This window comes from Ursus arctos, unplaced genomic scaffold (genome assembly GCF_023065955.2).
Source record: "Ursus arctos isolate Adak ecotype North America unplaced genomic scaffold, UrsArc2.0 scaffold_36, whole genome shotgun sequence".
In the NCBI taxonomy this organism is placed as follows: Eukaryota; Metazoa; Chordata; class Mammalia; order Carnivora; family Ursidae; genus Ursus; species Ursus arctos.
Window position 1 is genome coordinate 11400328 of NW_026623050.1, and position 27489 is coordinate 11427816.

The following is a 27489-nucleotide window of genomic DNA, read 5'->3' on the forward strand; positions in this document are numbered from 1 at the left end:
TCTGCATAGGTTCTGAAATAACTCATATTACCTATTTCCCAAAAAGTTGTTACATAACCTGGGGCCTGGAAGTAGGTACCTCTCCAAACTCATCACGGCTTAGGACCATATCACTGGGTGTGTTAGAAAAAGGCACATGCCCCACTGCACTGGAATATTTTGCCATCATTAACACCATGTTAAGGCAAAGTTTAAAATCAACTTAGCCCTCAATATCAATGTTTTCATTTGTACCCTAGAGGTTGAGTATTCTGTACTGTGCTTACAATCAGTAGTTACCCCACTCGTCTTCTTTGATTCACTCTTTACATATTCTCTGCACCTGTTTGCTTGCACCTTTGGACTGTGCTTTTTTGAAGGTAAGAATTATATCTTTTTAACTTTTATACAGTGTAGAACGGTGCTATATATAGCCTTGGTAATGCTATATATATAAAGGAATGGCCTAGGAGAGCCTTAGCTCCCCTTACCAGTTTTCACAAACCCCACAATCCTCCTTCAGAATCATAATTAATATCTACAAAGAAAAAAGTTTATTAATTACAAATAAAAACATCTTTAGAAAACATTATTTTTATCATTGCGTAGTGTGCAATCTAAGTAAAAACAGCATGCTTACTATGCGGAAGTAGCATGAAGTTAAAGCAAGTCCTATAGCTTCCCTTCTCACCAGACTGCTACTCCTAAGCATTTCCCCGGTAAAGAAATCCGACACTCCCAATGCTCAAGATTGTTAACAGCTGTTGTTAAAGAATGTGCACCGGGAAAAAAAGGATGGGCACCAATTCCTGGCAAAAGATATAGCGTTCCCCTGAGAGCTGAGTCTCTCATTTTTCCCCTGTTAGGTTAAATTGTCTTTGTGCTGTGGCCTGTATTCTGGTTTTGCAGAGGACTCTGTTCTTACTTATCTTTACATGTGTGATTCTGATCCAAAGCTTGTTAGGTAGTGAGTTCTTTGGGAAGTGACGTGTCTAAAGTACTATGAAAAGTCCCCCTTGAACATTTTGCCTGAAATGTTAAGTAAGGAAAAAGTCAGGCTGCCATCTGGAAGTCAGACTCTGTTGCAAGTTCTTTCAAAGCAATGCAGATATGGGATATTTAAACTAAAATTCCGGGAAGTTTTTTATGTAGCAAGTTTTGGTTCAAGGCATTTGGGGAGGGTAGTTTGGAAACATCATAGCGCATTTATACCTCAATCTAAATTATAAAATGTGTAGAATAGTTTTCCCATATAATACTTCCCCTCAGTTCTAAAGACTTTTCCTAGGGATGCCTGGGTGGCTCAGTCCGTTGAATGTCCAACTCTTGGTTTCGGCTCAGGTAATGATCTTGGGGCCAGAGACCGAGCCCCATATCAGACTCCCCTGCTCAGCAGTCATCTGGTTGATGTTCTCTCTCTCCTTCTGCCTCTCCCCCCACCCCCTCACAGTTTCTCTCTCTCAAATAAATAAATAAATAAATAAATCTTAAAAACAAAAAAAACTTTTCCTAGTCCCAAGTTTTTCTCATAAAAATGATTACTGCTTGGGACACCTAGGTGGCTCAATTGGTTGGGTGACCTAACTCTTGATTTCAGCTCAGATCCTGATCTCAGAGTTGTGAGTTTGAGCCCTGCATCAGGCTCTGTGCTGGAAGTGGAGTCTACTTAAAAAAAAGGGGGGGGGCACCTAGATGGCTTAGTTGGTTGAGTGTTTGTTGATTTCAGCTTGGGTTGTGATCTTGGGGTTATGGGATCGAACCCCTTGTTTGGCTCCATGCTCAGCGGAGTCTGCTTGGGATTCTCTCTCCCTCTCCTCTGTTCCCCACCCCCCCGCTTGTGCTCTGTCTCTAAAATAAATGGATAAATCATTTTAAAAAAATGATAGCTGCTTTGGGGGCGCCTGGGTGGCACAGCGGTTAAGCGCCTGCCTTCGGCTCAGGGCGTGATCCCGCCGTTTTGGGATCGAGCCCCATGTCAGGCTCCTCTGCTATGAGCCTGCTTCTTCCTCTCCCCCTGCTTGTGTTCCCTCTCTCGCTGGCTGTCTCTATCTCTGTCAAATAAATAAATAAAATCTTAAAAAAAAAATGATAGCTGCTTTATAGTGTAGTCAGTCAAAATAACAAAAAATAAGAGGCTTAAATACTGAAAAGGAGGTGGAAAATTATCATTATTTGCAGATGACATTATAATATATCTGGAAAACCTAAGAGAATCAACTTAAAAGTTATTAGAAATAATAGAGTATTTGATAAGGCAGCCTTAGAAAATAAATGTATAAAAATCAGTAGCATTTTTGTATTTCAACTACAACCAGTTCAAACATATCATAGGTAAAATTATGACAATCACAAATCAAAGCAACACCACCACCAAACCCTAATAGGAAATATGTGGAATCTAGATGAAGAAAAATACAAAACTTAGTAGAGGATGTAAAAAGTCTTGATCAGAAGATTCTATACTATATATATTTCTCCTGCATTGATCTGCAGATTCAATGAAATCCCAATAAAAACTATAAATGCATTTTTTTGGCAACTTGATTTTCAGCTCAACTAGAAGAATAATTACATGAAATTGATCAGAAAAAACAATTAAAGACTTACAAGGGAAGACTTAGCTCTGGTAGCCAGTCTCCAAGATGGACTCAATGATCTCTGTCTTCTGGTTTTCACACCGTTCTGTTGCCCCTCCCACACTGTACCAGGGTAAGGTTGACAGATGAAATACTGAATGCCCAACTAAATCTGAATTTGAATCAGCAATGCATAATTTTTAGTATAAGTGTATCTTTAGTACTGCATGGGACTTAGTTGTAATAAAAAGTTTTGTTGTTTATCTGAAAATCAAGTTTAACTGAGAATCCCGCTTTTTTTTATTTGTTAAATCTGAAACCCTATTAAACCAGTGTTGGTCTGACCAGCTTATGGCAGAACTAATGGTATGTCATTTTCAAGATTAGATTAAAAGACTGGCTTCTGTCTTGGATATCCTCCCACTCCCCAGTCTCTCCCCTGGAGGAAGCAAGCTGCCGTGTTGTTAGCAGCCCTGGGGAGAGACCTACACGGCAAGGAACTAAAACCTCTGGCCAACATCAAGTGAGGGACTGATACCTGTCAACAATGTGAGTGAGCTTAGAAGTGAGTTCTTCGGGGTGCCTGGGTGGCGCAGCGGTTAAGCATCTGCCTTCGGCTCAGGGCGTGATCCTGGCGTTACGGGATCCCGCCCCACGTCAGGCTCCTCCACTATGAGCCTGCTTCTTCCTCTCCTGCTCCCCCTGCTTGTGTTCTCTCTCTCGCTGGCTGTCTCTATCTCTGTCAAATAAATAAATAAAATCTTAAAAAAAAAAAAAAAAAAAGAAGTGAGTTCTTCAACCCCAGTCGAGCCTTGAAATGACTGCAGCCCCACCCAGGACCTCCACAGCAACCTTGTGAGAGACAGCCAGAGCCACCCAGCTAAACTACTCCCAGATGCCTGGCCCTTAGACATTGTATGAGATAATAAATGTTGTTTTAAGATGCTACATTTTGTGGTAATTTGCTATGCAGCAATAGGTAACTACACTGACCCAATAAGATATATAATCATAAAGTTACAATGATAAAAATAGTTTGGTATATTATGCAGAAATCTGCACTTAAATAGAATAGTATTGAGAGTCTAAAAATTGAAAATGTATATGAGAATTTTGTGTATGACGCAGGCATCATTCCAAAGCAATGTGGAAAATAGTAAGTAAATAAATGACATTGGGATAATTGCATAGCCATTTAGAACCTTGCTTTATTTCAAGATCCACTTCTTCATTGCTGGTATATAGGGAAGTGATTGGCTTTTGTATATAAAGCTTGTATTCGCATCCTTGCTATATAATTGCTTGACAGTTCCAGGAGTTTTTCTGTTGATTCTTTTAGATTTTCTACATGGCAATCACTTTGTGAACAAATACGGTTTTATTCCTTCCTTCCCAATTTGTTTACATTGTGTTTCTTCTTCTTGCCTTGGTGCATTAGCAAGGACTTCCAGAGTGGTGCTGAAAAGGAGTGGTGAAAAGGGACATCCTTGTCTTCTTCCTGATCTTTGTGAGAAAGCGTCTAGTTCTCACCATTAAGTATGATGTTAGTTATAGGTTTCTGTAGATGTTCTTTATCGAGTTGAGGAAGCTTTCCTCTGTTCCTAATTTTCTGAAAGATTTTATCAGGAATGGGTGTGGGATTTGTCAAATGCTCTGCATCTATTGATATGATAATGTCATTTTCTTTGGCCTGTTGATGTGATGGATTATATAACTGATTACCTGGGATAAATCTCATTTGGTCATGGCATGTAATTCTCTTTAATACATTATTTGATTTGGCTTACTAATATTTTGTTAAATATTTTTACATCTATATTCATGAGAGTCTGTCTATAATTTCCTTTTCTTGCAATGTCTTTGATTTTGGTATTGGAGTAATTCTGGCCTCACAGAATCAGTTAGGAAGTATTCTCTCTGCTTCTGTTTTCAGGATGAGAGGATGGGGAATTGGTGTAATTTCTGCCTTAAAAGTTTAGTAGGATTCACCAGTGAGCCCATCTGGGCATAATGGTTTTTTATTTTTTATTTTTTTTTTAAAGATTTTATCTGTTTTTTTTGACAGAGAGACAGCGAGAGAGAGAACACAAGCAGGGGGCATGGGAGAGGGAGAAGCAGGCCTCCCACCGAGCAGGGAGCCTGATGCGGGGCTCAGTCCCATAACCCTGGGATCATGACTGGATCTGAAGGCAGACGGCTTAATGACTGAGCCATCCAGGCGCCCCCATAATGTTTTTTTTTAAAACAAAGTTGAAAAAACAACAACCACCCATATTTCACTGAAATAAGATGAAATAAAAATTCACTTATTTAGATTTAAATAAAATTGATTTTCCTCACTAAAAATAATAGTAATATTTTCTATTATTAATCCTAGATAAACCACAAAACTCTTATTTTTGTGAGTTTTCCAGGTCAAGATGAGGAAGTAGATACAGTCACAGAAAAAGATAAAAAAAGAGACCAGTTCTCAGAATCCATGGTCTCTGATTTTATTTTGATCATGAAACAGAAGTGTTTAATATATACCTGATTAAAAGCTTAGGACTCGGGGTGCCTGGGTGGCACAGCGGTTAAAGCATCTGCCTTCGGCTCAGGGCGTGATCCCAGCGTTACGGGATCGAGCCCCGCATCGGGCTCCTCTGCTGGGAGCCTGCTTCTTCCTCTCCCACTCCCCCTGCTTGTGTTCCCTCTCTCGCTGGCTGTCTCTATCTCTGTCGAATAAATAAATAAAATCTTTAAAAAAAAAAAAAAAAAAAGCTTAGGACTCAGGAAGGTGTAGCTTAATAAAGTAATAAATAGCAACAACCAGATATGGAACAAGAATGGCAGGCTCTCCCATTTGAACTTCAACTGTAACTTGTTCCTTTAAGTTCACATGATAAAGACAAACCCTGTACTGACACTCTTATTTAATGAGCTCACAGTTTCTCTATGTCTGATGCTTCCATTAACTGTACATTACAAATCTTTAACAATATACTTAAAACCCCAACTAGTCAAAGCTCAGTTGTGAGATTCATTGTAATATTTTATAGAATCTGTTCTTTCCTCCTACACCTCCTCAAAATTTGTTCCTTCAAAGAAGTGATAATACAGTTGGATCCACAGTGATAATAATGCCATATCCAAAATGACTTTAAGCATTTCTAGAGTGCCAGAACCAGAGATCATGCAGAAACGAAACTTCGTGCTTGGAATACTATCTTCTGGAAGAACAGATAAATCTTCAAGGTGTGAGCATTGCATAGATAGATTATCAATGGCTAATGTATTCAATAAGAGGCTTATAGGCAAAGATACTCAGTGATTAAGTGGCCTACATACACCTTACAGCTTTTCCACCAAATACTAAGTAAGGAGAAACCCCCCCCCCCCTTTTTTTTTAAGATTTTACTTGTTGGGCACCTGGGTGGCTCAGTTGGCTGAGCGTCTGCCTTTGGCTCAGGCCATGATCCCAGGGTCCTGGGATGGAGCCGCATGTTGGGCTCCCTGCTCAGCAGGGAGTCTGCTTCTCCCTTTTCCTCTGCCCCTTCTCGCCGCTCGTGTTCTCTCTCTCTCTCAAATGAATAAGTAAAAATCTTAAAAAAAAAAAAAAGATCTTACTTATTTGAGAGAGAGTGCACAAGCAGGGAGGGGAAGGGGCAGAGGCAGAAGCAGACTCCCCACTGAGCAGGGAGCTGACCGTGTGACCTGAACTGAAGGCAGGTGCTCAACCGACTTACCCCCCAGGCACCCCAGGGGGAAACCTATTTTTTAACATTCTCTTAGGTACTTTCTATGGTTTATGAATTACCTGCAGGAAGCACTGACTTGTTTGTATAGAGTTTATATGTGTATCTACCATTAAATCCAGGTCATGTTTTATATAAGAGTTTATGTTAAGCAAAGCCAAGTTACTTGACCTTCATTCTGTCAAAGTCTTCCTCAGGAATGCTTTTGAGCATTTTCACAGCACTCATTCTCAAACTTCATCACAGGAAGAATACACACGACTTTCAGCAATGCATAAGCATTAGGGAGAAACTTGGGGTCAGGCATATGGAGGGCTTCCTAAGTAGTGGATGGAAGCTCTACCTCTTTCCTTCTGTGTTTCTACTTGATTTTCTACCAGTGAAACTGGGCTGAGAGTGTGTCAGGATTGGCTAAGTCACTTCTGTACAAGTCAGCATGGTGTTTCTCTGATATGTTGAATTTGAGCTGTCCCATGACAGTATGCAAGATCAATGTTTACCAGCTTTGGGGTATTGTGAGAATATATCTTTAAGTTCTTGAGTAATGTCTTCCATTGTTGGAACACTTAGGGACCCTTTAGAGTAATTCTCAGAGGTTAGTTGAGACTCCAGGTTACCTTGGTGAGCTCTGTGGAATTTCCCAGGGAGTTTTGTTTGACTATCAAGTTGGTTTTCAAAATTTATGGCTTCCTCAAATGAAAATCCATGGGAAGCTTTAACATTTTCCATCACCTCATTAGTGAATGCAACACTGCGGTCAAGCTGCTAGCTGCAAAGAAAACATCCAAGATGTGTCCTGTGGGAATTTTGTCCAAGGGCTCTTACAAAAGATAGGACTTTTTTGTAAAGGTTACGATAGGATATTTTTAAGAACAACAATGACAAAAATAGAATAAAAATCTGTTGACAGCACGGCAGAGGGACGGATTCTTAGCCAGCCATAGTTACTCCATCTAATATTTGTGTCTCTATTTATACCATCTAAACATAAAACAAATGGTTGCAGGAAATCTATTAAAATTTCTCAGGACCTCTTCACCAGAATTTATCCCACACATCAGCAATGCTTGAAAGTCATCAGGAGCTTAAAGACTTCTCGGGATTTCATCAGCCTCAGGTCCATCCAGAGGTAGGTTTTGTTTACATAAGAACCAAAACTTCAAATAAAGATTTTAGGAATTGTTTTCCTTCTCTTCAAGGGTTAAAGGCAAAATGTCTTCATCTAGTTCTTTCCCTCCTGCTTTGGGGTTCTAAGCATCGCTGTTGCTTTTGTCTTTATTGTTTTATTCCTGGACTGAAATTTTGTCAATTTTTTTCTTGTTTGTTTTGGTTTTATATTTCAGTATCCTGATTTCATCTCCACTCAATTGTTTTATTTGTTTTCTGTGTCTATTATGCAGATTGTTTGGATGATTCATCAGATAAAAATTTGTTCCATAGGGACAAGGTCTGCAGATCTTAGGGGGTCTCAAAGTGTTGGGCGCATAATCAATAATGTTGTCTCTTCTAGGTTTTATCCTTTAAGTCTGCTCTTCTATAATTCTTCATCTACTGAAGCATTTGGCCAGGCTTCCCTGGGGCACCTGGAGAGACCAGGTCTGGCTCTTCCTTGTGCCTGTGGGGGCTGTGAAGGAGTTAGGTGTCCTTGCCTCGCAGGCCCAGCTCTGCCCATCCTATCTTCTCAGGGCAGCCCACCCTTAGTAGGGATGGGGAGGAAAGCCAGCCCAGCACCTTCAACTTAGAATTCTATGCCTGACTATTGATTAAATAGGAGAATAGGAAAAAAGACCTTTTTTGACATGAAAATATTAAAAAAAAATTTTTTTTGTTTGTTTTTTTAACCTTCCTTCCATCCTGGTGTAATCAGGCTTCTAAATTGACCCACAATGATCCTGCCTGGGTGTGGGCTGGCCCTAGTGCCTTGCTTCTAATGAATGGAATAAGGCAGAAGTGATGGATATCACTTCCGAGATCAGGTTATAAAAGACTGAGTTGGTCTTGCTTGCTGTCTTTCTTGTTCTCTTGCTTCCTTGTTCTGATGAAGTCAGCTGTCTTCTTTTGAGCCACACCATGGAAAAGTCAATGCGGCAAGGAACTGAGGGAGGCCCCTGGTCGTTGTTCCTATGAGACCTCAGTCCCACACTTTAAGTCTATTACCAAAAAGAATAGCCACATCCTCCCCCAGTAGTAATCCCCTGGTATGTCTTCTAAGAAAGGAAGCAGAAAGAACACCACATGGATAATTATATTTCTAAGCCAGGGGTTCTCAACTGGGGGTAATTTTATCCCCAGAGGACATTTCGCAACATCTGGAGACATTTTCGATTGTCATGACTTGAGGTGGGGGACACTACTGGCACCTAGGGGGCAGAGACCAGTGGTGCTAGTAAACATCGTGCAGTGTAGAGGACAGACCCACAACAAAGAATTATGTCAGATGTGCGGGATCTGAATGTCAATAGTGCCAAAGTTGTCAGAAATCTTGTTCTAACTTAATAGTTTGATTCTTCAACTAGCAGTTGATGTCCCACCTATGGGTAGTTTGCCTATATACTTATCATTTGTTAAGGCTGGCAAAGTGTCGACTATTACTAGATAGCAACTAGTTGCCAGGATTTAACCATGGGAGGCTAATAAGAGTACTGGGCATGAGACCTGCCAGCTACAGCAAACGAGTGCGAGAATGATTCCATAATTTCAGGAAACAAGGTCGCCTTTTTTTTTTTAAGCAGCGTCATCTTTTAGTGACTTCCTTCCTGTGATACTATGAATCATAATAAGAAAATACTATGTATTTGGTCTTTGTCCTGTTTCTAGCACAGAACTTCTAAAACCTGTGGGATTTCTTAAGAGGATAAAGGTAGCTCTTGTTATGTTAATGAGGTGGCTTTTGGAATGCCCCTGGGTCACCCAAGAATGGGGCCATACATCCTGGTAGAGGAGAGGGGCTGGGGGTTGAATTGATCTCCAAAGGCTGATGATTTAATCATCCATGCCATGTCATGAAGTCTCCATAAAAATCTAGAAACGGACAGAATTTGGATAGCTTCCAGGTTGGTGTACACAGGGAGGTGCTGGGAGAGGAGCACACCCAGGCTGGGCATAGAAGCTCCACGTCCCTTGCCATATACCTTGCCCTAACATCTCTTCCATCTGGATGTTCATCTGTATCCTTTATCATATTCTTTTATAATAAACTGGTAAATGTATGTAAATGTTTCCCTGAGTTTTGTGAGCCATTCTAGCTAATAAGTTGAATCTGAAAGGGTAGAGGTCAGGAGAACCTCTGATTTATAGCCAGTTGCTAAGAAGCACAGCTAGCAACCTGGACTTGGCGTCTGGCATCTGAAATCCAGCAGGTGGACCTTTGGAACCTCCAATCTATAACTGGTTGGCCAGAAGCACTGGTGTTAACCTGAGCTTGTAATTGGCTTCAGAAGTGGAGGGTGGTCTTTTGAGATTGATCCCCGTCCCTTTGGAATCTGAGTCTCTCTCTAGGTAGATAGTTCAGAATTGATTTGAACTGTAGAATACCTACCTGGTGTCCAGAGCATTGCTTGGTGGTGTGGGGGGAACCTCCTCCAGGGCCTTGCTCGTTCAGGGTGGGGTGGGGGTGGGGAGTTTAAACACTTACAGCCAAATTGTTAGCAAATTGTTAATCCATGTATCCCTAAAGTTCAGCATTAGTGAATATCTAGTAGGTTAGATTTTATAATAATTTACCTGCAACTAGAGCATAGACTATATTGCTTAAAGTTAAAAAACTTTTCTAGTATCGACTAGCTATGTAAATTTTGCTTTAGTATTATGTAAAACATGTCTGCAACCACAGCTCAGTCAAGCAGTCAGCATTCTACACATACACAGGAACTAGTTTGGCCAGTTGGACTAAATTAGCTGATCATAATTGTTTATTATCTTCAATCAGATATTTAATGATTAGTTGGTAACTAGTCCCAGATTTGTTTTATGAACCAGCCATAAAGCCATTGTCAAAGGACAATCCCAAATTGGTTGGCAACTACGTTTCATGTGTTACTCCAGAATGTTTATTCATATGGAAAAGATATTGCAAGTTTCGTTAGGCTTATGACTTAAAAGCATAATTTTTTTTAAAAAAGCATAAATATTTTCAATGGAGTATGTTAACTCCAGGTTTCTGAGATTTTTAGCCTTCCACCCGTGATCTTAAGAATTTTTTTAGTCATCGTCTGTTCTAGTTACTATTGCTGCATAACAAACCAGCTCCAAACCTAGCAACATGAAAACAGCAGTTTTACTATCCACAGAGAATTCTGATAGGGCCTGGTGGGAATGTTTTGTCTCTGTTCCACTCTGTCCAGGGCCTCAGCCAGGAAGACTCAGTGTTGAGTGGTGACTTGAACAGCTGGCAACTGGAATCATCAGGAGACTTCTTCACTCACTTGCCAGCACCTGGGCTGCGATGACACAAAGGCTGGGCTCAGCCGGGGCTGTTGACCAGATCACTTACCTAGGGCCAGTTTCTCTCTCTGGCTTGGGCTTCTTATGGGGTGGTGGCTAAGTTCCAAGAGGGAACTTCCTGAGACTGAGTGTTCCAGGAGACCCAGGTGTACGCTGTAGGGCCTTTTATGACCTACTTTCAGAAGTCACATGGCATTTCTTCCATACTCTGTTGCAGAAATCAGTGAACTGTGGCCTCCTGCCAAATCCAGCCTGCCACCTGTCGTTGTAAATAGTGTTGTTGGAGCATAGCCATGTCCATTCGTTTGCACTTTGTCTATGGCTACTTTTGTGCTACGATGCAGAGTTGAGTAGTTGCAACAGAGACCGTATGGTCTGCAAAGCCTAAGATGTTAACTGTCTGGCCCTTTACAGGATTGCTAAAGCAATCACAGCCTCTCAGTGTCAATGGAACCCTACTGTTGGTGGGAGGGAAGTCACTGTTGGTGGGAGGGAAGTCGAAGAAATACAGCCTTTTTTGAAAATTACCTTAGCACCTATTGACCTCTCAGATTTTTTTTAGAGATTTTATTTATTTGAGGGGGGGGAGAGAGAACACAGAGGGAGAGTAAGAGGGAGAAGCAGACTCCCCAAGGAGCAGAGAGCCTGATGCGGGACTCGATCCCAGGACCCCAAGATCATGACCCGAGCTGAAGGCAGATGCCCAACTGATTGAGCCACCCAGATGCCCACCTCTCAGATTTTTTAATGTGTATTTTTAGAAATACTTTTATTCAGTAGTTGGGGGTGGTTAAGAGAAAGGGAATGTAACTTCCAACAAGTCATACATTTGTGTGTGTAGAACTGAATACTAATACATACACGTATTTATGTAGAACTGAATACTATTAAAGATTTTTTTTTTTGGTAAATTATATAGACATTTTGTCATAAGGTAAAAGTAAGATGCAAATAGTGTATTCCAAAGGCTGGCTTTGATTTATCCTTCTATTTTAGAGGCTTGAAACTTAAATAACCCCCACTTTTTCTTTTATTGTGGTTAAATGTACATAACATAAAATTTGCCATTTTAACCATATTTAGTTGTATAGTTCAGTGGAATTAAATACAGTTGACTCTTGAACAACATAGGTTTGAACTGCATGGGTCCAATTATACTCACAATATTACAGTACAGAACTATAGATTTATTTTCTCTTAAGATTTTTAAAAATTTTTTATTTAAATTCAATTTAATTAACATACACTGTATTATTAGTTTCAGAGGTTACCTCTTAGATTTTAATCATTGTTTGGTTTTTAATTTTGTAAGCTACTTAAAATAGTTCTTCTCACTATGTGAATACATGCTGAAGATCTGTGAGAACAAGTTTAAAAGTGGGAGTCAAATTTTATTCTTTTGAAATTTGCCGTGTCAGCTCCTGTGGATAAATATTTTGCTGGTAATTTTTTCAAAGAAAGGTTAGATGGGTTAACCCATGTTCACAGAGTTAATGCAAGGATAAAGAAGACCTTTAGTTCTTAAAAAATAATAATAAAGCAAAGAGAGAGGGAGAGATGGTTAACAGTTGTCCGAACAGTCAGACTTCACTTGGTCAATGAGTTTCAGGTTTCAGAAATAACTATTTACTTATTTTTGAAAAACATTATATTTAAGCTATATTGGTACCATTTTATTAACCCCAGTTTCCTCATCTATGGAATGAAGGATTAGGTAGTCAGTGGTTCTCAATGCTGGCTGCATATTCAAATCATGGGCGCCCAGGTCCTTATCTTAGATAAGTAAATCAGAATGTCTGGAGGTTTGGGGCGCCTGTGTGGCACAGCGGTTAAGTGTCTGCCTTCAGCTCAGGGCGTGATCCCGGCAATCTGGGATCGAGCCCCACATCAGGCTCTTCTGCTATGAGCCTGCTTCTTCCTCTCCCACTCCCCCTGCTTGTGTTCCCTCTCTCGATGCCTGTCTCTATCTCTGTCAAATAAATAAATAAAATCTTTTAAAAAAAAAAAAAAAAGAATGTCTGGAGGTCGGGCCCCCACAGGTTTTAAAAGCTCCTCAGGTTATTTTCATAAATAGCCAGGGCAGAGAAATACATGGTTAGGTGACTGTGTGCTCCTTTACAGATGGTAACATTTTCTTGTTCTGTGCTTGTAAAGGGGATATGGAAATGGAAAGTTTCCCCATATTTTTTGCCAATGCTAATTGAGAAACTTATTTGGAATGAAAGTTGTACATTTTAATGATAACTGGCATGATTTAATATCTCACAGTCGTTTGGACTTGCTGATTTAGCACGAACCTAAGTCAAATATTTTGATTTTCACCCATCTTTGATTATCTGTCACTTCACACTATTCATTTACTGAACCCGACTATTTGTTTGCTAATGAACATGCTAGTATGACACCTCTTTTCAGAATGATATTGACACACATCTGCAAGTATATATTAACAGTGTTTCTCAAACTTAAGGGTGCACATGAATCACTTGGGGAATCTTGTTAAAATGTAGATTCTGATTCAATAATTTTGGGGTGAGAAGCTGACTTAAGAATCTGCATTTCTAACAAGCTCCCAAATGATACCCATGTTACCCATCTGTCATCCATGGGCTTCTCCTTGAATAGCAAGGTATTAACATACCCATCCAGCCTGGCTAATTGAACTCAGAACTGCAAAGTCAATCTCAGAACTGATTAAGAGAAAGAATGAGGTCACAGGGAAAAGAGAAGGGGTGCTAGAGTCACTTTAAAATTCATTATACTATGCATAATGGTGCCTCTTTTTTATTTTTGAAAGAAATAACCCACTGAGGAAATTATAGAACTCTGTTGCTGGTTCTTTCTTCAGGCTTTACCAATAATTCTTTTCTTCACCCTGTGATATCTGCCCTCTACAATATAGACCTCATGCAGTGGCTATCCTGCAGGTACATTTAGCAGCCGAGAACCTATTTCATTAGGACGGTATAGTATAGCGATGATGCATTGAACTGGGTGTTGGAAGACCTGGGTTCTTGTCTTTACCACCTTTTGACCTTGTGACCTTGAACAGGTCAGTTAATCTCCTTGAGTCTCAATCTTGTCTTTAAATCTGAGCTAATAATCCCTGCCATATTAAGTTATTAAGAGAAGCAAAGAAGATGGTTGTAAAAGTGCTTTTTAAATTACAAAGGGACTTATACATGTAAGTTATTATCGTCCATAGAATATTCTTTTTTTAACTTCTTTTTATTGAGGTATAATTGACATACACTGTATTAGTTTCAGGTGTACAACATAATAATTCCGTATTTGTATATATTGTGAAAGATCACCACAATAAATCTAGTTAACATCCGTCCACTATGCATAGTCACAGAATTTTTTTTTCTTGTGATGAGAACTTTTAGGATGTATTCTGTTAGCAACTTTCAAATATGCAATAGTGTATTATTAACTCTAGTTGCCATGTTGTATATAACATTCCCATGACTTACTTATTTTCTAACTGTCAATTTGTATCTTCACTCCCTCCTCCTCCCATTTCTGGCAACCACCAAACTGTTCTCTGTATCTTCCATAGAGTATTCTTGACTATAGACCCACATGGATGCTGTTAACTCTCAACTATCTTTTCTAGTAGAAGGAGCATTAATAGGAATTAGATGGCAAATAAGGCACCTGGGGTTTTTCTGTGTCTCCTGGGTTCTAAGAATAAAAAGACGGAGTTTTAAGAGAGTTATGGAAGAAAGTCTGAATAAAGAATCCTAGGGGGAAATGCTGGTGAATTCAGACTTTGTTACTCATCATCCCAGATAGTTAACACCACTGTCTTCTTTTCAATTCCTTAGCTGGTGTTGAGAATTATTAGAGATGTGGATGGGAAGACCTATCCAAATGATTGTGATTGAAAGCCATTTTTTAATTAAAAAAAATAAAAGAAAGTAAACAGATTTCTCTGATTCTTTCAATGGACTCAATTTAGAGAAATCGTTAACACCATGTGTTTCCTTCACTCTCTAGGATGCTTGCTGCAGACCAATAATTTCCTATCATAATTATACATCAAAGAAGCTTGGTTTTCATTACAATAGGTAAATAAACTAATAATTTGGAAAAAACTGATTCAGCGTCTGTAGTTAGATTATAAGGTCTATATGATTAGATAGTTAAACTCGTAAATGACCTCAGGGTGAAAATCTACAAGTAGAAAATCGAATTAACTTTATATGTTAATAGCAATGAAGCAGTTTTCCCTAAGCAAGTAGCCATCTCTGTACTGGGGAACCTTAGGTAGGACCTGGGAAGGAACCCTTTATAAAAATTCCAAGGGGCTTGACTGAAGCCAAAGCAAAACTAGACCAATAAACTGACCCATTCCGTACCGGTGTATAGTTCTAGAGATTAGGTAGAAAGGAGAATATATTTTTTTTGTGCTTATTTTGTCCCGGCCACAGTTCTGGGACCTTTAGCAGCTTCGTCAAGGGCCAAAACCACTTACTTCTTTCATTGAGACTTTCATAGCATTAGGCTGGTGTCTGCTAATCTTGAATAAATTTGGTGACCTTTCTTAGTGTACCTTATTACATCCCTGAATACTCAGAGTTGCATTCCTTCCTCAACTGAAGAAGAAATTGAGGACGAATACTCCTTCTCGACTACCTTTGTGATGGTTAATTCTGTGTGTCAACTTGGCTAGGCTATGGTGCCCCATTGTTTGGTCAAACACCAATCTAGATGTTGCTGTGAAGATATTTTTTAGATGTGATTAACTTTCAAATCAGTAGACTTTGAGAAAAACAGTACATTCCATAAGGTGAGTGGGCTTCATCCAATCAGTTGAAGACCTTAAAAACAAAGACTGAGGTTTCCTGAAGGAGAAGGAATTCTCCTCAAGACTGCAACATAGACACTCAACCTGTTTCCAGCCTACCCACCTGCCCTACAGATTTCAGACTTGCCAGCCCTCACAATTGTGTGAGCCAATTCCCTAAAATCAATCTCAAGATTCTCTCTCCCTCTGTCCCTACCACCCCCCTCTAAAAATATGTATCTTGCTATATATATCCCATTGTTTCTGCTTCTCTGGAGAACCCTGACTAATACAACCTTTTTAATAAGAATGTTATTCCTAGTGAAATAAGTCAGACAGAAAAAGACAAATACTGTATGATCTCACTTACATGAGGAACCTAAAATAAAGGAACTCATAAAAACAGAGAACAGATTGCTGGTTGCTAGAGTCAGAGAATGGCTTGGGGATGGGGCAGGTAATGAGTGAAGGTGGTCAAGAGGTACAAGCTTCCAGTCATCAGATAAGTTCTGGGGATGTCATGTAGAGCATGGTGACTATAGTTAACAACTCTGTGTTGTATATTTGAAAGTTGCTAAGAGAATAGATCTTAAAAGTTCTAATCACAGGGGCGCCTGGGTAGCGCAGTCGTTAAGTGTCTGCCTTCGGCTCAGGGCGTGATCCCGGCGTTCCAGGATCGAGCCCCACATCCGTCTCCTCCGCTGGGAGCCTGCTTCTTCCTCTCCCACTCCCCCTGCTGTGTTCCCTCTCTCGCTGGCTGTCTCTCTGTCACATAAATAAATAAAATCTTTAAAAAAAAAGTTCTAATCACAAGAAAAAAATTTTGTAACTATGTGAGGTGATGGATGTTAACTTACTGCAATAATCATTTTACAATATATACGTACATCAAATCATCATGTTGTATAGCTCAATACAATGTTATATGTCAGTTATAGCCAATAAAACAGAGGATGGGAAGGAAAGTTATTCCTTTATCTTTACTTTTAGCAATTTTTTCTTTGAAACTGGGATTGAGTTTTTAATTTACATCAATTACTTGCATTTATGTGCAAGCATTTCTTCATGGGTTCATGGCTTTTTTTAGTAATAGCTCTAACAGATTTCTATTGTGCAGCTTATTTTTTTAAAAAGAACTTTAGGGGCGCCTGGGTGGCGCAGTCGTTAAGCGTCTGCCTTCAGCTCAGGGCGTGATCCCGGCGTTCTGGGATCGAGCCCCACATCAGGCTCCTCCGCTATGAGCCTGCTTCTTCCTCTCCCACTCCCCCTGCTTGTGTTCCCTCTCTCGCTGGCTGTCCCTCTCTCTCTGTCGAATAAATAAATAAATAAAAATCTTTAAAAAAATAATAAAAAATAAAAAGAACTTTATCATTCAGGGGTTCCTGGGTGGTTCACTTGGCTAGGTGTCTGACTCTTGATTTCGGCTCATATCATGATCTCAGGGTCATGAGATCCAGCCCTGTGTGGGCACCCTCTCCCCTGTTCACACACACACTCCCTCTAAAATAATAAATAAATAAATAAATAAATAAATAAATAAATAAATAAAATCTTTAAAAAAAAAGAACTTTATCGTTCGTCTTTTCCAGAAAATAACATTCCAAATTACATTTAATAGGAAGTAAAGTTAAAATATAAATACAAAGTAATTTCTTCATACGTCTCTGTCACAATTTTTTTCAAATGGAACTTTTAAAAATATTTTAAGTCTTTAGGATGTCTATTAGATACTGTCCATTTCCTTTACGTCAAAATATAATTAGTTATAGATGGGGATTATGGGAGGGGAAGAAGTGTATTTGCATGAATTTAAGACACCAAAGAGTACAAGATTGTTAGTAAGAATGACCACAGAGTACAAATGCTGATTTGCAAGGAGGAAGGTAGTGCTATTAATAGTGATAAGCTAACAATCCTTTTAGAATTTCTCCCAATAAACTGGTAGCATGTAGAACACATGGCTACCTTAAATTCCCTTCTAATCTCCCTCTTTGCCTGAAGCCTCAGTGGCGTCCCACCGGAAGAGCAACTTTCCAAGACTGTCATGAATGCCTTCTTCACTAGGGCTTGTGTGGCAAGTAGGTGCTTCTTTGGGCCTTGGTAATAGAAACACACATAAAATGGATTAGTGTTTAAAGAATAAAAAAGAACTCATCCAGTTCCTAAGGGGAAGAAGAAGTTCAGAAAGATCAGCAACATTTTTTTTGAGTACCCATCAAACACAAAACACCTTACTCAGGCTGTTGGGTATGGTTCCCCCCCTCCAAAAAGAGTAGAAAACATACCTCATATCTTCAAGGAAATTGCAAAGGGGCTGATTTTTAAAAAGCAGAAGATACACCAACTGTTTATTTTTTTTAATTTTATTTATTTATTTGACAGAGAGACCGTGAAAGAGGGAACACAAGCAGGGGGAGTGGGAGAGGGAGAAGCAGGCTTCCCACTGAGCAGGGAGCCGGATGTGGGGCTCAATCCAGGACCTTGGGATCATGACCTGAGCAGAAGGCAGATGTTTAACGACTGAGCCACCCAGGCGCCCCACACCTACTGTTTAAAAAGCTCCCAGAGAGGGGTGCCTGGGTGGCTCTTGGCTTCACTAAGGTCAAGATCTTGGGATTGAGGAATTGAGCTCCTCTTCAGGCTCCGTGCTGAGCGTGGAGCCTGCTTCGGATTCTCTCTTTCCCTCTCCTTTGCCCCTCACCCCCTCCAGCACTCTCTCTCCCTCTAAATAAATAAATAAATAAATAACTCCCAGAGAGACTTAGATTCTACATTTTGGCTATGGCAGAAGTTGTCCCCATTACCGTAATTTCTTAGGAATCCTTTATGTCCCCCGAGGAGGTAAAGCCAGCTCTGTTTCTTTCTCCAATACAAGCACCCCACAGCAACTATGACAACTCTGTGCTCTGCACAGAACTTTTCCAGAGGTTGGTGTCTCAGAGTTTCCCTTAGCACTTGGTAGCAAAATTGACCATTTGAGAGTAGAGGATAAAAGCAACGTGGGAAGGTATGTCGATGTATTTAAGTAGAGTGTATATAAGGGAATGTGATGTCCAACCTTGTTTTTCCTTCCTTCATCCTACCAGAACCAGTTTGAGTATTCATTATCCAGTTAGTAGAATTCGCAGATCTGAATAGAAGTTTCCTTTTTTGGGGGCGCCTGGGTGGCACAGTCAGTTAAGTGTCTGACTCTTGGTTTCGGCTCAGGTCTGATCTCAGGGTCTTGAGATCAAGCCCTGCACTGGGCATGGAGCCTACTTAAGATTCTCTCTCCCTCTGTCCCCACCACCCCCCTCTAAAATAAGTAAATAAATCTTACGAAAAAAAAAGTTTCCTTGTCTGTCCGAAGGATGATTATAGCTAGTGATTGGAAGCCTGGCATTTCCGGAGAGGAAGAGGTGGCAGTAGCCCTTTTCCAACTTTTAGACAGTGGTGAGAATTCTGCCCCTTTGTCTTTAAGCATTATAGTAACAGACTTCGACTTTTTCTTTCAGCATTTTATTCCAGAGAAAGAGAAGAGTCAGGGATGAGTCTAAAGTTTTTAGCTTGAGCCACTGGAAGGATGGAGTTACCTTACCTAAATAAACAGAGGCAGACACTCAGGGAAAAGCAAGTTTTGGGGAAAAGATCAAGAGTTCAGTTTTGGGTGTGTGAAAATCGAGATGCCTATTAGACATCCAAGTAGAGACACTGAGTAGGCAGTTGGATCTATGAGTGTAGACAAGTCAGGGCTAGAAATAGAACTATGGAAGCCATCTACACACATGAGACTCCCAAGGGAGAAAACGTGGATAGAATGTAGGACAAAGAGCCAAGACTGAGTCGGGAGCTTGCCTGCCTTTAGAGTCAGAGAGACAGGAGGAACCAGTCGAGAACACTGAGGAGTGATGGCCACTGAGGGCAGTGGCAAGCCAGGAGAGCAGGGTATCCTAAAACCCAGAGGAAGGAAATGTTTCAAGGAAGAAAAAGAAAGTGATCTAGTGTTGAGAACACTGCTGATGGGCAAGTGAGGATAATGGAAATGTGCCTTGGATTTTACAACCTGGGAGACATTAGTAAGCATAACAAGGGCAATTTATGTGGAAAGGTAGGGATAGAGGTCCGAGTGAGTGGGTCCAGGAGAGAATGGGAGAAGAATTGTAGGCATGGGGATAGATGATTATTTTGAGGAATTTTTCTGCAGAGGGAACAGAAATAGAGCAGTTAGCTGGAGGCAAAAGTGAGGTCAAGAGTGCTGTTATTGTTGTTTAAGTGGAAGCGATACCGTATTTGTATATTAATGGAAATGTAGAGAAGGAAAAAAAATATCGATGCATCAGAGAGAGGGGAGCAATTGCTGGAGCTATTCTCAGAATGTCTCAAAGAACCTTCTGCCAAATTTTGTTCTCATTCTATGCACAATGAATGCCAGCAACTCTGGTTATGGAAATAGTTTCTGCAGGGACAGAGTAGAAAGCTATTTGAAAGCCTCCATCTCTGTATCCTGGAGCCCGAGGGCAGGGTGTATGGACGAAAATGTTGACCAATATCTCAGCTTTGACCCGAGGATACATATCTATATTTGTATATATGTATATATTTCTGGGCATCCACACAAATACCACCCAAACAGTGTAGGTTAGAATAAGACCTCACTAAAACAGATTTCATATTATTTGTGATCATCTGAAGGGAGAAAATCAGAATTTTCCCTTTTAATTCAGAGATACTGTTTTCATAGAAAATTAAGGCTATTTAAAAAATTATATGGGAAAGTTTGCATCTTAGCATCACTTAGCATGATGTTGTCAAAGTTCATCCATGTAGAATGCAGAGTTTCCTTCCTTTTAAATGCTGAATAAAATTCCATTGTATGTTGGGGAAAAACAGAGCTTTTCCCCTAAGGTCAGGAACATGGCAGGGACGTCCACTATCACCACTGTTGTTCAACATAGTACTAGAAGTCCTAGCCTCAGCAATCAGACAACAAAAAGAAATAAAAGGCATTCAAATCATCAAAGAAGAAGTCAAGCTCTCACTCTTCACAGATGACATGATACTTTATGTGGAAAACCCAGAAGACTTCACCCCCGTATTGCTAGAACTCATACAGAAATTAAGCAAAGTGGCAGGATATAACATCAGTGCACAGAAATCAGTTGCATTTCTATACACCAACAAGGAGACAGAAGAAAGAGACATTAAGAAGTCGATCCCATTTACAATTTCATCAAAAACCATAAGATACCTAGGAATAAACCTAACCAAAGAGGCAAAGGATCTATACTCTAAAAACTACAGAATTCTTATGAAAGAAATTTAGGAAGACACAAATGTAAGAACATTCCATGCTCACGGAAAGGAAGAACAAATATTGTTATAAAGTCTATACTACCCAGAGCAATCTACACATTCAATGCAATCCCTATCAAAATACCATTAACATTTTTCACAGAACTGGAGCAAATAATCCTAAAATTTGTACAGAACCAGAAAAGATCCCAAGTAGCCAAAGGAATGTTGAAAAAGAAAACCAAAGCTGGTGGCATCACAATTCCGGACTTCAAGCTCCATTACAAAGCTGTAGTAATCATCAAGACAGCATGGTACTGGCACAAAAACAGACACATAGGCCAATGGAACAGAATAGAGAACCCAGAAATGGACCCTTGCCTCTTTGGGCAACTAATCTTTGACAAAGCAGGAAAAAACATCCAATGGAAAAAAGTCTCTTCAATAAATGGTGCTGGGAACATTGGACAGCTACATGCAAAAGAATGAAACTTGACCACTATCTCACACCATACACAAAAATAAACTCCAAATGGGTGAAAGACCTCGAGGTGAGACAGGAATCCATCAAAATTCTAGAGGAGAACATAGGCAGCAACCTCTACGACATTGGCCAAAGCAACCTTTTTCATGACACATCCCCAAAGGCAAGAGAAACAAAAGATAAAATGAACTTATGGGACTTCATCAAGATAAAAAGCTTCTGCACAGCCAAGGAAACAGTCAAAAAAACTAAGAGGCAGCCCACGGAATGGGAGAATATATTTGCAAATGACACTACAGATAAAGGACTGGTATCCAAGATCTACAAAGAACTTCTCAAACTTAATACATGAGAAACAAATAAATCAAAAAATGGGCAGAAGATATGAACAGACACTTTTCCAATGAAGACATACAAATGGCTAACAGACACATGAAAAAATGTTCAAGATCATTAGCCATCAGGGAAATTCAAATCAAAACCACACTGAGATACCACCTTACGCCAGTTAGAATGGCAAAAATAGACAAGGCAAGAAACAACAATTGTTGGAGAGGATGTGGAGAAAGGGGATCCCTCCTACATTGTTGGTGGGAATACAAGTTGGTACAGCCACTCTGGAAAACAGTGTGAGGTCCCCTTAAAAGGTTAAAAATTGAGCTACCCTATGATCAGCCATTGCACTACTGGGTGTTTACCCCAAAGATACAGACGTAGTGAAGAGAAGGGCCATATGCACCCCAATGTTCATAGCGGCAATGTCCACAATAGCTAAATCGTGGAAGGAGCCGAGATGCCCTTCAACAGATGACTGGATTAAGAAGTTGTGGTCCATATATACAATGGAATATTACTCAGCTATCAGAAAGAACGAATTCTCAACATTTGCTGCAACATGGACGGCACTGGAGGAGATAATGCTAAGTGAAATAAGTCAAGCAGAGAAAGATAATTATCATATGGTTTCTCTCATCTATGGAACATAAGAACTAGGATGATTGGTAGGGGAAGAAGGGGATAAAGAAAGGGGGGTAATCAGAAGGGGGAATGAAGCATGAGAGACTATGGACTCTGAGAAACAAACTGAGGGCTTCAGAGGGGAGGGGGTGGGGGAATGGGATAGGCTGGTGATGGGTAGTAAGGAGGGCACGCATTGCAAGGTGCACTGGGTGTTATACGCAACTAATGAATCATCGAGCTTTACATCGGAAACCGGGGATGTACTGTATGGTGACTAACATAATATAATAAAAATCATAAAAAGAAAGAACAGCAAAAAAAAATAAAAAATTATATGGGAAAGTTTGCATCATTTTTTTTAAAGGTTTCGGACGTTATCTTCAATGAATATGCAAATAATAAATTTCAGTTTAAGTAGCGCCTTGTGGTAAGCCCGTGCTTTCTTATGTCAAATCAGTTCATTTTTTCTCTTATTTCACTGAAGCGCTCTATTAATCAATGTTTTCTTGGCCACTTTGAATGACTACACTATTGTATTAGAAAATAATAAAATTGCTGTTTATGTGAAAGTATTCTATTAGTCTAATTTTTAAATAACGGAAAAAAATTTCTCCCCTAGAGATATGCTTTAAAGAAATTTTAAAGAATTGATCCCTTCCTAAGCTTTCCTTAAAAAGAGAAAACCAGTTCAATCAGAACTTTTCAATATTTTCCACCAATTCCCCTTACTGGCAGAAGACACCAAAAGCATACCTGGAGAGTATGGGGGTATGGCCAAAGTGGCCAATAAAATCCTAACATTCTTTTGGAGCCTCCCTTTCAAATATTAAAAAATCATGTGAATTTTTCATTTTGTAGTATAGTAATACTATATTTTAGAATATATTTAAACATTTTAAATTATCATTATGGGGAAGAAAGTATTCTACTTGTCTCATTGGCTCAATGAAGAAGCTGCTTGTCATGGATTCTGTCCATGCCAGAACACTGGAATGAACCGAGGGTCAGCCCACACCAATAGCGGATTCATCATGTAGCTAATTTTTCTTCTCAAGCAGCCCTTTCATTAAAAGGGGGAAAGAAATGAGAGAGAGATGAGGAATGATGTGATTTAAGAGAGGTTTTTTTTGTTAAAATAGAAATTTGAGCATGAACATTTAACTTTATTTTGTTTTTTAATAAGGAAAATACCTATCTGAAGTTTGTTGGAAGGGTCAAATGAGATGAAGCATGTTTTGTACCCAGGATGATGCCTAGCATATTGTAGGCCCTTCATTATAGGTATTAATAGTCATGTATGTTTGCTACTTTTTTGGTAAAAAAACAACAAAGTTTGTGTTTCCCATGTTACTTTGTTATTATGTTCTTAAACTAACTTATTTAAAATCAAGATTGTACCCCTATGAGATGTTTTGAAAATTGTTTATAAATCAAAAGTTAACTAATTAGTCAAGATTTTAGAACTTGAATAATTTTGATTTTGTAACTTCCTCGGCTTTCCTTCTTCTCAACTGGGTTCTAAACTAGTCTGTCTTCACATGGGGGGGCCACTTTTCCCTTAGGTCATTTTCATTGTGTTTTTTTTTTTAAGTTTATTTATTTATTTGACAGGGGGGCAGGGAGCAGCAGAGGGAGAAGGAGAAGCAGGCTGTCCGCTGAGCAGGGAGCCCAACGCAGGATTCGATCCGAGGACCCTGGGATCATGACCCGAGCCAAAGGCAGACACTTAACTGACTGAGCCACCCAGGCGCCCTTCGTTGTTGTTGTTGTTGTTTTTAACCATAATACAATCCTACAAATGACTGTCCAAATGAATCACACAAATCGTACACAGATTTGGTATATTAGTGGGCTTATTTTTATTCTTATTCACTTTTTTAATGTGCTTTTTTTCTGTAAGTCATACATGAAGTTACCACATGACCCGGTAAGTCCAACCCTATTCCCAAGGGAAATGAATATATCCACACAAAACCTTGTACACAGATGTTCATAGCAGCATTATTCATAAAAGCCAAAAAGTAGAAATGGACAAATCAAATGTGGAATTTCCATACAGTGGAGTTTTACTGAGCCATAAAAAGGAATGAAGTACTGATATGCGCTACAAAATGTATGATCCTGAAAACATTTTGCGAAGTGAAGGAAGCCCATTACAAAGATCAGTGTATGCTTCCGTTTATGTGAAATATCCAGAGTAGACAAGTCTCTAGAGACAGGAAGTAGATTAGTAATGGCCTGAGGCTTGGAAGAGAAATGGCGAGTGACTGCTGATGGCTGTGGGGTTTCTGTGCGGGAGGATACTTTATAGTCTGTGTCTGATAATCCGATATCTGGAGTCCCTGTGAATATGTTTCTATTGAATGTTGTTTGCTGAAGGGGTCTTTTCTCCTTCTGCACCTATTTCTAGCCATATGTGGGACTTTGTGGAATTTTATTTTTAGAAATAATTTGAAGCCTTCGTGGATATTTCTTCAGAAAAGAATTTTGATTGCTTTTTTTTCCTGCATCTCAGAGTACCAGCAATCAAGTATCATCTTAATCCATTAGGAGGCTCGAGATTTTCTGAGCTACAGAAAATTTGAAAGGCTTTCTGGGCTATAGATGATTGGAAGATTTTTCTGGGCTACAGGTGGTTTGAAGCTGAGCGGAAGATAGTGCAAGGGCTGGTTTACTTCCACATCTTAATTCCTAGTGTGCAGCCAGTATCCTGCTGAGCCACATGGGAGCTGCGGCAAAAGAAACATCAGTAATACTGATCCTATCTTTATTTTTAAATTTGGTGTTTTGTTCATTATGGATTTTTCATTATTTTATTAATGAATTTTAATAATACTGCACTGAAGAGTTACTCATGTGGATTAGTAAGTTTTGGGGCCCCCTGAATTTAGTGCCCAAGGTGAGTACTTCACTTACCTCACTGCACTCCCAGCCTTGGGATTTTTACGTCCTAGGAGTCTGAAGAGACAAAGCTGTGGGTCCCCCCCAACTTCCTAGAAAATCTCGTAAAGATTTTGGGGGGTACTCCCTCAATTTCCTCCTTTATCATGCAGTTTAGGGTTGATGGTCTAAAGACTTCCACACAATTCAGGACTGGAGTGGATTAAACACAAACATTTATCTTCACTTTCCCCCTGAAACTGCCCTAAAATGATAGTTGCAGAATAACGAGATCAAAACCCACCAGGATGAAGAGAAGGGAAAAGAGAGAATAGTAAATGAGAGCCGTCCATACATTTTTGAGAGACAAGACAGCTGACAGAGGAGTGGTATCTGACCCAATAGCAGGGTGCAGGAAGCAGAGATAGACAATGAGAAGTGAGCCAATTCACCCCACAGAGCCCCACAGAAAATATGTTGTTCTTATTATCAGTCTCCAAGGAGAGGCAGCAACAGTCTGCATTCACATGTTATGGTCTATAACACCCATGTACAGGATCCCCGCAAGGATATTGAACTCTCCCATGTACTGTCAGTCTGATCAGGTGGGACCGAGATCTAATACAACTGGACAATATTTCAGTACACTACTTTACGGGGTATTATGATTATCTCAGAAACTGAAGATTAAGCTAAAAGTAACGTTACCAAGCTCATAAATCATATGACTGATTGGGGATGATTGATTTAACTCCAAAAAAATCCAGGGTCCCACACAGACTGTAAAATTTGGGGGGCTTGCACACGCTGGAGCAACCAGTGGTCTACCACAGACAACTAGGAATAAATCGTCGTTGCTTCCCACCTCCCAGACTAAACTAGAAGCTCAACACCTGGTGGGCCTATTTGGCTTTTGGAAAAATCATACCCTTCACCTAGGGATAGATAATATTAGCTTAAATCTAAAATTACCTAGGGGGGGTGCACCTGGGTGGCTCAGTTGATTAAGCATCAGCCTTCAGCTCAGATTATGATCTTGGGGTCCTGAGATCGAGTCCCGCATGAGGCTCCCTGCTCAGTGAGGAGTCTGTTTCTTCCTCTCCCTCCCTTCCCCATTTGTGCTCTCTCTCTCTCGAATGAATGGATGAATGAATGAATGAATGAATGAATAAAATCTTAAAAAAAATAATTACGTGGGAAAAGGCATTTGATTGAGTCTCTGAACAGCAACGAGGCTTCTTAAAACTGCAGAAAGCTGTAGCTAAAATTATCCCATTAGGACTATATGATCCTAAAGATTAAATTAGAAGTGCTCTGCCTGCACTCCTGTCAACTGGAGTTTCTGGCAAAAGTCCACGGCCACTGATCAATGGTGACCTCTGGGCTTTTGAACTAGAAAAGCACCAATTGCTATTCTCCAGCATACTCCTTCTAGAAAACAGTTATAAGCCTGTTACTGACCTTTTATAAGATAGCTCCAATAACTGAAGGATATAAGATTATGTTAACACTGGTAATACCCAGAATGTCATGGGTAATGTCAGAAAAGCACTCCAGCTGGGGCTCCTGGGTGGCTCAGTCGTTAATCATCTGCCTTCGGCTCAGGGCGTGATCCCAGGGTCCTGGGATCGAGCCCCACATCAGGCTCCTCCGTTGGGAGCCTGCTTCTTCCTGTCCCACTCCCCCTGCCTGTGTTCCCTCTCTCGCTGGCTGTCTCTCTCTCTCTCTGTCAAATAAATAAATAAAATCTTAAAAAAAAAAAAAAGAAAGAAAACATTCCAGCATGGAGGACAATGCCCATCCTAATATGGATATGGAGTGTGCTACTTTGACTTTCCATGGGAGAAAATTATGTTCATAAGCAAGTAGCCTCTTTTCCTGTAGGGTTGACTATGGAGCTTTCTGAGAAGGATTTGCTTACTATTATTTGGCCCCTGCTGAGGCTGAAACTCATAATAAAAATTGCCTTATTGGGGCAGCTGGGTGGCATAGTTGGTTGAGCATCTGACTCTTGGTTTTGGCTCAGGTCATGATCTCAGGGTCATGAAATCGAGCCTCGTGTCTGGCTCCGCACTCAGCGGGGAGTTTACTTGAGAGTCTCTCTCTCCCCGTGCCTCTCCCCCACACACATGCACACATACTCTCTAATAAATAAATAAATCTTAAAAAAAAAAAAAGGCTGACCATGGATCAGGAGGATAGACTGTACTGTGAGGGTTAGTTCCTATGGGACTGAAAGTGGCCTGAGCTGTTTTACTAAAATAAGAAATGTACCCACATGACCCTGACATCTGGTCAAGGCAAAAAGTCTACAGATTATTAGTGTTGCTTTGTAAACATGGATGGGAAGAGTTTCAGGGCAAGCTGTTG

The 27489-nt window shown here is 40.0% G+C and overlaps 1 long non-coding RNA gene across 2 annotated transcripts in view; it reads left to right on the forward strand.

The window, feature by feature from the left end:
* LOC113269567 (uncharacterized) overlaps window positions 1-27489 on the forward strand; it is a 74771-nt gene that overhangs the window by 11902 nt on the left and 35380 nt on the right. The window contains exon 4 of one of the 2 annotated variants that reach the window (XR_008957093.1): window positions 10633-14022. The exons of the other annotated variant lie outside the window; for it this stretch is intronic. This is a non-coding gene — a long non-coding RNA (uncharacterized LOC113269567). Of the gene's footprint in view, window positions 1-10632; window positions 14023-27489 lie in introns of those variants that run through there. 2 annotated transcript variants of the gene reach the window in all.